The sequence below is a fragment of the Ictidomys tridecemlineatus genome, chromosome 13 (genome assembly GCF_052094955.1).
Source record: "Ictidomys tridecemlineatus isolate mIctTri1 chromosome 13, mIctTri1.hap1, whole genome shotgun sequence".
NCBI lineage: Eukaryota > Metazoa > Chordata > Mammalia > Rodentia > Sciuridae > Ictidomys > Ictidomys tridecemlineatus.
The window spans coordinates 54,956,892-54,967,531 of NC_135489.1; the positions used below are offsets into that span (position 1 = coordinate 54,956,892).

Sequence of the window (10,640 nt, forward strand, 5' to 3'; positions counted from 1 at the left end):
TTCACTTTTCAAAATCTCGAGATCATATTTCAAAACTACTCATGCACAAAAACCAAACCACAGGTCCTCTTCATTCCCAAGTCAAAACTCTAGTACTTAGCAGAAATTCAAGGAAGGGAATGATGTATGGCTTTGTGGGGAGTCATCCCATATGGTCTATTGTGCATATAGGATATCCTATAAATCACTAGGACAGTCCCACCTTGAATCCAATCCAAAGAACTACAAAATCTGTTAGAGGTATGACAGCACAAAATAAGGCTTTAGGCAAACTTGCAGGAAGGTGTTCTCATTACCACAATGCAAGGACAAATTAGAGTTGACTTTTAGGATCACTTCAAGTCAGAATGATGACTCTTCACTTTTGCAGGGAGGGTGCTGGGGGTTTGAACCCAGGGCCTCATGCATGCTAAGCACACGCTCTTCCACTGAGCTACACTCCCAGCACTCTTCTCACGTTTATTAGTAAAATACTGAATATAGCTAACTACCTGCTATGGTATGGATATGGTTTATCCCTTGCAAAATTCACTTAAATTTAATCCCCATGTAAGGTATTAAGAGCTAAGACCTGTAAGAGGTGACTAGACCCCTGCCTTCATGAGCACATTAATCCATTGCTGTGATTAATGATTCATCTTGAGATTGGATCTACTATAAAAGTCAGTTTGGTAGAAGTCTTGCATGCTCCCTGTCTCTCACCATGCAATTCTCTGTGTCATCTCAGGACTCTACCAGCAAGAAGGCCATCATCAGAGTATCCTTTCCACCTGGGACCAGAACTGCGAACCAAATATACCTCTTTTCTTTCATCTCACTACTTCTATAGGTTGTTATTAGTAACAGAAAATGGGACCAGGACACTACCTCTTCATGAACATTTCACTCTCCCCAATAATGTTGCTTAGGTTTATTTTCACTAAAAGCCCCCAAATGTAGGTCCTCAGTCCTTGCCACTTGTTATCTGAACTAGGACATTAATTCGCTGTGCTGTACTCTAATGCACTCTAATGTACAGCTATGGCTGGTGATTGTACGAAAATGTGACTTTTCACAGTTAACTCATGACCCTTTCAGTAGACATGTGTTCATAATGAGTATCAGTGCAGCTGTGTTATTTACAGCTTACATGGCTTTGATGTATCTTTGCTCATCTCATTCTCTAGATAGCTTTGAACTCTGCAGAGCAGAGTTGTACCTCCAGAGACAAATGCAAGGCAGCTCAAATCTCTTCTAACTCAGTTGCAAGGGGATGTCAGAACTTATGTTATTCCCCCCTAGAACATGTTCAAACCAAAACACTATTTTTGTAATATTTGGGCTTAAATATCTCTGCATAACCTAAGGTGGTACTTCTGGAAATATCTGCAGTAAAAAACCAGTTTGGTTTGGTTTTGCTTTGATTTTATACTTTATAATCCTTTACATAGTGACATTTATTTTAAGCACAACAAAATGATTTATGAGAAAGGACATCAAAACATAACTTCTAACTTTTAAATATCGAGTCCAACAGATATAGAGCTGCACTGTCAATTTGCTATCATTTGTAAATGCTTTATCTCAATTTTTGGATTCATCTCCACATGAGCCAGAAACAAATTACAGACAGGTATTCCCTTTGGATCACAATTTGCATGTGTTGGTATCTTCTGAACCATGGACCAGGATGGTCTCTAAGTACCCTCCAGTTCTGACATTCAATAGTTCTGCGTCCATCTTGAGCCCAAAGCTGAGCATAATTGTGATAGACTGCACTTTTGGGCTCCTCCTCCTAACCAAATTCATACGTTGAAGCCTTAACCTCCAAGGTGATGGTATTTGGAGATGGATTTTTCAAGAGGTAATTAGAATAACATAAGAACATGAGAGGGGAACCTATATAATGGGATTGATGTCCTTAAATAAAGAGAAAGAGAGAACAGAGAAAGAGATACCCACGCTCTCTACCCTGTGAGGTCCTAGTGACAAGGTCAGTCTGCTCTCTGAGAAGAAAGCTGTCACAGGAACGGGCATCTGCAGGCACCTTGAGGTTGAACTTTCAGAAATGTGAGAAATAGATGCATGTCATTCAAGCCACAGAGCCTATGGTCTTACTGTTGCTATGGCATCCCATGATGACAAGTCGATAGTGCAACACTTGCTTGTGTAGAGAATGACAGCAAAGTCAAGAGCTCCTTCTGGGGTCCGAACAGTCCTGGGCTCTTATGTTATGACCCTGATGGTGTCAGTATCTGGCTAAAGAGCACAGCAGCCTGTTATCTACTCTGTTCATAAATGCACAAATCACAGCTTTCCTAGCTGGCCCCTGAAGAATGGATGCCTTGCTGCTCTGATTAATTATGCATCAGTTAATTAATTTGTTGGCTTTAGTGAATGGAATCAATTATTTTAAATGGCTTTTAATTGTTAATATATGCATTATAACAGAAGACAAAAGCTGTTAATAGAATTCAACATAAAAACCTCCCAGGACAGGGAATGGCCTTGTAAAATAAATTATTTAAAGTTTTCCAAAGAGTTTTTTGTGACTTCCAAAAAAGCTAATGGTATCTGAAGCAATATGGGATTCTGTTTAAGGATCCTTTCAGAAGTAATCCTAAATGAATAAGGTGCGCAGACTTACCGAAAATCATCGTCATTCACACAACCACCTCTAAGTGCCTGCATCTAGGTCTCTCAGGAAAGGCTCTTTGAGGACAGGATGACCACTAATGAAGGGTATAATCCCCTTCTAGAATGTAGTGATTTGTAGGTGAGCTGGGCACAAATATCTGTCAACAGTGTTAGCTTAAAAGATTCTATCTTGCTGCAGGAGTCTCTAACTTCAAGGAGGAAGCTAAATGCTATGGTTTGGATATGGTTTGAGTGTGTGCCCTAAAGGTTCATGTGCTGGAAGATTGGTCCTCAGTGTGGCAGTGTTGAGGTGGCAGAACCTTTAAGAGGTGGGGCCTCGTGGGATATAATTAGGTCCCTGAAACCACGGCCCTCAGAAGAGGTTAATGTAGTTCTTATGGGATCCTGGTTGATTCCCATACAAGCATGTTGTTATAAAAAGAGCTAGTCTTGTCCTTGAATCTCTTTTGCTTCCTGTCTTACTAGGAGATGGCTCCCTCTTGCACATGCTCCAACCATAATGCCATTAGGAAAGTCGTGATGCAGCCAGAGGCCCTCATCAGAGCCAAGCAGATGACAGCACCATGCCCTTGGAGCTACGAAACTATGAAATAAAAATATGCTTTTCTGTATAAAGTACCCACATTAGTTATTTTGTTATAGCAACAAAAAGCAAACCGATACACCATGTAAGGGGTGGAGTCAGGACTATACTGGGCTGAGCGGGGGCAAGGAAGATTCTTCAGATGTTAACATCATTTCTCACCCAGTCTAGGAATCTAGAGCCCAGAAAGCAATGGCAGAAGACAACATCCGCACAGCTCTGGACTCCCTTGAAGGCCATACAAATCCCTGTCCTACTTCTGGCATTTACTCCACGGAGTACAAAAAAGACGACAAAGGGTAAATTAACGACTGATGTCAGAACCATCCGTGGTTTCCTTCCCTAAATACTTGATAAGCACATTACAACAGTCACTAATATGCCATTATGTAAAAATGTGAGTATGTAACAGAAGTGAGTCTGTATTATGTATTTGGGGAGTTCAAAACCCAATTGAGTCGAATGTATGAAAGATGATATGTCTTGAGCTCTGTAATGTTTTGAACAATCAATAAAAAAAAAAAATACTTGATAAGCAACCATGGAGAAGATCTTTAGTAATAAGCCACAGTAGCTGGTAGGCTAAACTTCATAGCCCACTTTACTTTTACTGGGAAGTTCAGAGCTAATCCAGATAAGTAAACCTTATTTTGAAGACTGATTCCTGTTTCTGAAAACTCTACTCCAGATATCCGAAAAGCAGTAGTTGGTAACTAGGAAAAAAAATGAGTGAGTATATTTTTTAAACTATTATTTGATTAATTCATTTACTGTGCAAACGTTTGAGAGTCCCCTCTATGTTGGGTTAAAATAAGAAAATGTCTATGTCTTTCTGTACCTCTTATTGAGATATATGTGGTAACAGACATTTGGGATTTCATATTAAAAATGCTACAAAAAGTCCATAACAAGGGTGTGGAGCTGTGGCTCAGTGGTAGAGCTCTTGCCTAGCACATGTGAAGTTCTGGGTTCAATCCTTAACACCACATAAAAAATAAATAAACAAAGTAAAGCTATGAAATACAAAGTCCATAACAAAGGCTATAATAATATGTTGAACTTAACCTAGAAGAGTTATGGGGTTTTTATTATTATTTTTTTTAAATTTATATATGACAGTGGAATGCATTACAATTCTTATTACACATATAGAGCACAATCTTTCGTATCTCTGGTTGTACACAAAGTACATCCACACCAATTCGTGTCTTCATACCTGTACCTCGGATAATAACGATCATCACATTCCACCATCGTTAATAACTCCATGCCTACTCCCTTCCGCTCCAACCCCTCTGTCCTATCTAGAGTTCATCTATTCCTCCCATGCTCCCACTCCCTATCCCACTATGAAGCAGCCTCCTTATATCAAAGACAACATTCAGCATTTGATTTTTGGGGATTAGCTAACTTCACTTAGCATTATCTTCTCTAAGTCCATCCATTTACCTGCAAATGCCATGATTTTATTCTCTTTTATTGCTGAGTAACACTTCATGGTGTATATATGCCACGTTTCTTTTTTCATCCATTCATCTAGGGGAGGTGAGTCTGGAAAAGCAGAACAGAAAGAATCAGCTAAGAAAGATATCAAGTCAGAGGGGGAAGGTATGTGTCAGAGAAAGAACCAGAGATACGTGAATTAGAGCCCTGAGCAAGTAGATCATCAGGGTCAGAGAGCAGGAAGCGGGTAGTGGAAATCTTGAATCCTGCAGGTAATGAGAAGTCCTTCCGTGGCTTTCAGAATAATGCCTCAGTTGCATCTGTGTTTAGAAAGTCACCACAGCCTCCACGTGGAAAATGGTCTGGGAAAATGGTGAAGGTGGTGAGCAGAGAGGGAAGCTGGCACTCTGTGGCAGCAATTCAGGGAGGAGGGAAGGAGAACCCCAATAACGAAGCCTGGGAAGGCTGGGATGGGGACTTAACGATTCTAGTTTTGTGTGCACTCTGCCATGCCACCCAAATGCTGGTCAATGAGGGACTTGTGGGAGTTACTGGGAATGCTGTGAGCAGGTGGTCATCAGCTGTCAGTTCCATCAGGGATGCCTGCACTGCACAGGGCTTCTTTATGGAGGTTCCCTCCAATCCCAAGGTGGCCCAATGGCTGAGCAGTGTGAAGGCATACAGCCTCAGTTGTCTTGGTCCAATTTGACACTAATCTGAGGAGCCATGTCTCTCCAGTGCTTCCTGTGGAATGACTGGGATCTATCATTGGGTCTAAACTCAATTTTTCCCCTCATCTAATCCTGCCTTAGTTCCCTCCTGATCCAGAAAATCCTGGACCCAGGGTCTGAAAACCAATTGTGAGTGTCCATGAAACTGAGGAAAGAGACAGAGAGTCCTACTGTTTCATGCCTGACTTCTGGCATCTGCCTGGATTGTAGAGTGCCATTTACTGGGGACATAGGAACAGATATGGGCAGCAAGACAGTGGATCCCCATGATGTGAGTCAGAAGGAAGGGACTTCTATAATGGTCAAGACAAAAGGGACTTCATCCAAGTCAGAATGTCTCTAGTTTATCTCAGGCTAATATCAAGGATGTCAAGTACATTCTTGGTCCAGATGGTGCCAGGGTCTGGTCATGAACCTCCACACACCACTCTAATGGTTTTGGCTATTTAGAGTAGGCTGGGAAAATAAGTAGAGAAAATGAACCAGGTTCCCTCAGGTGCAATCCTGGTGATGACACCTCAAGATGCCTGAGATTTCTAACTTAGGTCACAGAGATGGAAAATAAAGTAAGAACAACTTGGGAAGGGGGCACTGTGTCTAATGTGAGCAGTGTCTTCATTTGTTGATGACATTGCAATTTTCAGGACGTCTTGGCTTGAAGCCCCACAAGTATCTTGTCCCTTCCTCTCTTTTGAGTCCAATTGTCAATGAGTCCTCTCCGTTGTTTTCTTCACGTGGCCCCAGGATTCCCCTCCCACCCTGTTCCCACTTGTTGCTGCCACATATTCTTAGTCCTACTGTTTCGTGCCTGACTTCTGACATCTGCCAAAGCCTTGGGAGAGACTTCCGTGGTCTTTGTCCCTAACCTTTGGTTCTAGTCTGTCTACCTGAAACAGTGTTTTACATGGTGTTTTGCCACCTGCAGTTGCATCTCGACATCCAGGCCATGTGAGATGAGTCAGCAAGCTTCCTATTCCAGCCCCTTCCATTTGGTTCACCTGGAGACACCATGCTGAGCCCCTACCATGACTCAATATGGAGAAGAGACCATTTCTGCTTTTCATCTGTTGTAAATTCGTGGAGGAGACTGGCACTTAAATAATAAGGAAACATTCTGAGAGCTGTGCTAAGCGTAGACGAAGGTGTTTGACTCTGCTTTTTCACTGCTGTGACTAAAAGACCGGATGAGAACAATTTTAGAGGAAGAAAAGGTTATTTGAGGGGGTCATGGTTTCAGAGGTCTCATTCCATAAACAGCTGGCTCCCTTCCTAGGGGCTCGAGGTGAGGCAGGACATCATGATAAGAGAGTGTGGTGGAGGGAAGCAGCTCACGGATGATCAGGAAGCAGAGAGAGAGACTCACTCACCAGATACAAAATATATACACCAAAGGCACGTCCTCAATGATCCACCTCCTCCAGCCACACCTTACCCACCTGCAGTTACTATTCACTCAGTCCATATCAGGAATTAATTCACTGACTTGGTTAAGGCTTTTATAACCCAATCATTTCTCCTCTGAATGTTCTTGCATTGTCTCACACATGAGTAATTTGGGAGGCTGAGCCAGGAGAAGTACAAGTTTGAGGCCAGCCTCAGCAACTTTGTGAGGCCCTAAGTAACTTAGCAAGATCCTGTCTCAAGGTAAAAAATGTTTTAAAAAGGCTGGGGGATGTGGCTCAGTGGTAAAGCACCCTGGTTTAAATCCCTAGTACTCTTTAAAACAAAACAAACAAACCATGAAGCAATGATCAGAGTGCAGAGGAAAATAGACAAGTCCACAATTATAGTCCAAGATTTTGGAGCCCCTCTTTCAATAATAGGTAGAACAATTGGAAAATCAGTAAAAACATAGAAGTTCTGAATATAACCATGAACCAACTTGACCTAATTGGCATTTATTTAAAATAGATAAAGTAGATAATTTGCCTAAATGTAAAACATAAAGCTATCCAGCTTCTAAAAGACAATAGAAAAACCTATAAACTTGGGTGAGGCAAAAGTTTTCTAGATAGGACACTAAAGACATGAGCCATGAAACAACTTGGTCAATACGACTTCATTCAAATTAAAAAGTCTGTTCTTCAAATGTCAGAGTGTAGAAATTAAAAAGAAGCCACAGAAAAAGAAAATATTTGCAGAGCAAGTATCTGATAAAGGAATAATAGCCAGAATATATTTTAACCCCCACCATAAACAAAACAAGTAAGCCAACAGTCCATAAAAAAATCAGCAAAGTATCTTCAAAAACATATCATAATTGGTCATTAGAAAAATGCAAGCTAAAACCACACGACGTACAGATACACACTTCTTAAAATCACTAAAATTAGAAAAGACTGATCATATTGATGGGTGTGCAGAGGAACTAGAAGTCTTGCTTGCTGCTGGTATGAATGTAAATGATAGAAACCACTTTGGAAAAACAGTTTTCAGTTTCTTAACTGTGTATAATCCACCATTCTGCTCCCTGGTATTTACTCAAGAAAAAAGAAAGCATATATCCAGGGAGCGACCAAAACACATAACAGATCACTTCATAGCAGATCAATTTGCAAAAGCCCAAACCAAGAAACAACGGACATGTTCATGAGCAAGTGACCTGAAAAACAAATTGCAACATATTCATCCCATGAAATACAGCTCAGCAATAAAAAGAAAGGCACTACTCACTGATATATGCAAAAACATGGGTGAATCTCAAAACAGTTAGGCTAAACGAAAAAAGCCAGGCAAAAAGAGTACATTCCGAATGATTCAATTTATATAAAATTACGGGAAATACCAACTAAGTTACAGTAACAGAAAGCACATCAGTAGCTGCCTGCAGGTTCAGGCAAGGGGTGGGGGCAGGAAGACAGGATCACTAAGGCACCAAAGATGACGTGAGAGGATGATGGATGTGTTTACAGTCTTGATTGTAGTGCACATTTTACTGGTGCACATTACACATATGCCAACACATCAGATTTTATAATTGAAATATGTATAGTTATTTCATGGCAATTATACGTGAATAAGTAGCTTAAAAATAGATAGACTTAATTCTATCTCGGGCACCACACAGATTTTTTAAAAATCGAGATATTTGTGAAACTCATTACTGATATTGTCATTTCAAAGAAATCTGACCTAGCTATATAAGCAGCCTCTCAAAGGCACCTAAGGGATGATACCAGGCCTCCTCTGCTAGAGGGTGGTCAGGTGCACGGATGGCATGGGTATCTTCTTCCTGTTTGTTAGGTTACATACCTGCCAGACCATGTGCCCTGGCTGTAATTTCACCAGGAGAGATGGCCTTTGTTCGCCACCTCTGAACCTCACACCCAGCATGGGCATTTTACTCAGATGGGACCATCTTTCTCTGGAGCCACATCCAGATCAGCAGCAGCCTACGATGCAACTTCCTTAGAAAACCCAAATCCACACCAGAGCTGGGCTGGGTTCCAGTTTGTTCAGACAGCCCCCTCCTGCCTGCCTTGCAGATGCTCAATTGCTCTGCTTTATTGCTGTATTCAACCCTCCAGGCCTTTAGCCACCATCCCGTGGCTCCAGGGATACCACGCGCCACATGGGACCATGTCCAGAGACTAAGCTCGAGGAAGCATTATGATTTGTGTGCTACCCATCTTGTACTCCCAGCGTGAAACACAGTTCCTGGCTCAAAACTGGAAGTGAATACTTGTTTGTTGTAGGAATGAATGAACAAATGAATGGACAAGATAAAGATATGTTTAAGGTAATCCTGATACCAAATTGGATTGTGAACAAGCTGTTGACTAAATCTTAATTCCGGAGCAGCACATTTTCCTACATAATAATGACAGCTAGCATTTATTTTATGTTTACTACTCCAGACACTAAGTACTCGACATGCATCCTCTATGGGAATCTTCCAAATTACCCATGTTCATTTGCTGGCAGTGCTGTAACAAAGTACCAGAGAATGGATACCTTGAAACACCAGAAATGTATTTTGTCACAATTCCAAAGGCTGGAAATCTAAGATCAAGGGGTTAGTCTTTTTTTTTCTGAGGCCTCTTCTCTTCTTCTTATGGATGCCTGTCCCTGTGTCCTCACAGAGCCCCTTCTTCATGTGTGTGTGTCTGTGTCCCAATGTACTCTTGTTATATCCCATCAATCATACTGGTTGGGGCCCACCCTGATTACCTGTTCAAAGGCTTCATCCAGATGCGATCACATATTGAGGCACCGAGACTTTAACGTGTGAATTTGGGAGTGGGGGCACAATCCAGCTCACAACTGTAGCTATGAAGTTGATTATAATTATCATCCTCATTTTGCGGATGAGAAACCTGAGGCAAAGAGCAATGAAAGGGTCCAAGGTCACATCCTTAATAAATATCAGAGCCTGGACACGGACTCTAATAACGGTCAGTGGTCTGAACATTCCAAAACCCACATTCTTAATAATTTTGCTGTATTGACTCAGAATTGATCCGAATATTCTCAGTGGTGGTCAGATTCTAAGGCTAGCCTCAGAGGCCTAATTCATCATAACACAGTTGGAATACAACTCAGTGTTTTCCAAAGACCCAATTTCTGGAAGCCTTAGGGCACAGAGGGTAAGTTGAAATGGGAAATTAGCATTGGGGTCTTTGCAAGCAATAGCTCTGGAGCACTGTAGGGTGAGAGGCAGCCAGGACCCTTGGTGACAGCCACTTTTGTGGCCTGGTGGAGGGACAGATGGTCAATGGCCATTTCCACCCAAAGGCCACTGGTGAGGACAAGGGGCTTAATTCTGAAATTGCCTATATTTACAAAAAGAGATAAAATGAATAGAGAAGACCTAATTAATATGCCCCAAGGACCTTGATATAATATGTGGATTGTTTTAGGGCTTTTAATTTACTTTAACTTCCTTAATATACTGTAATATACTACACAGATATATGCGCTCTAATTTTAAATCACTGGAGGCTTTCTTTCCTGATAGTAATTAATTTCATAGCTCAGCAATATTTCTTAGACTAAATCTCTCAGGCAGCAGACTGCAATGATTCCTTTGGTCCCTCCACTTAAAATGCACTCAGGAACCTGTCTATGTCTCTAAATCATTTTTTTTTTTCTTTTCTGGCTCGTCTGGATCCTATGCAATGTTCAGGCTGGCTCACCACAAAAAACATTTTTTTTTTTGCCTGTTATGAAGTAATGCACGTTTTAGAATGCATGCACAAAAGGGCTTATAGAAAAGCTGATCGTGTCAAGGGATATCTTCTTATCCC

At 41.3% G+C, this 10,640-nt stretch overlaps 1 non-coding gene across 1 annotated transcript; it reads right to left on the reverse strand.

Annotated features, from left to right (window-relative positions):
• Positions 1-370: 370 nt before the first annotated feature.
• Positions 371-443, reverse strand: Trnaa-agc (transfer RNA alanine (anticodon AGC)). The gene has a single exon. It is a non-coding gene; the product is annotated as a tRNA-Ala (tRNA).
• Positions 444-10,640: the final 10,197 nt, after the last annotated feature.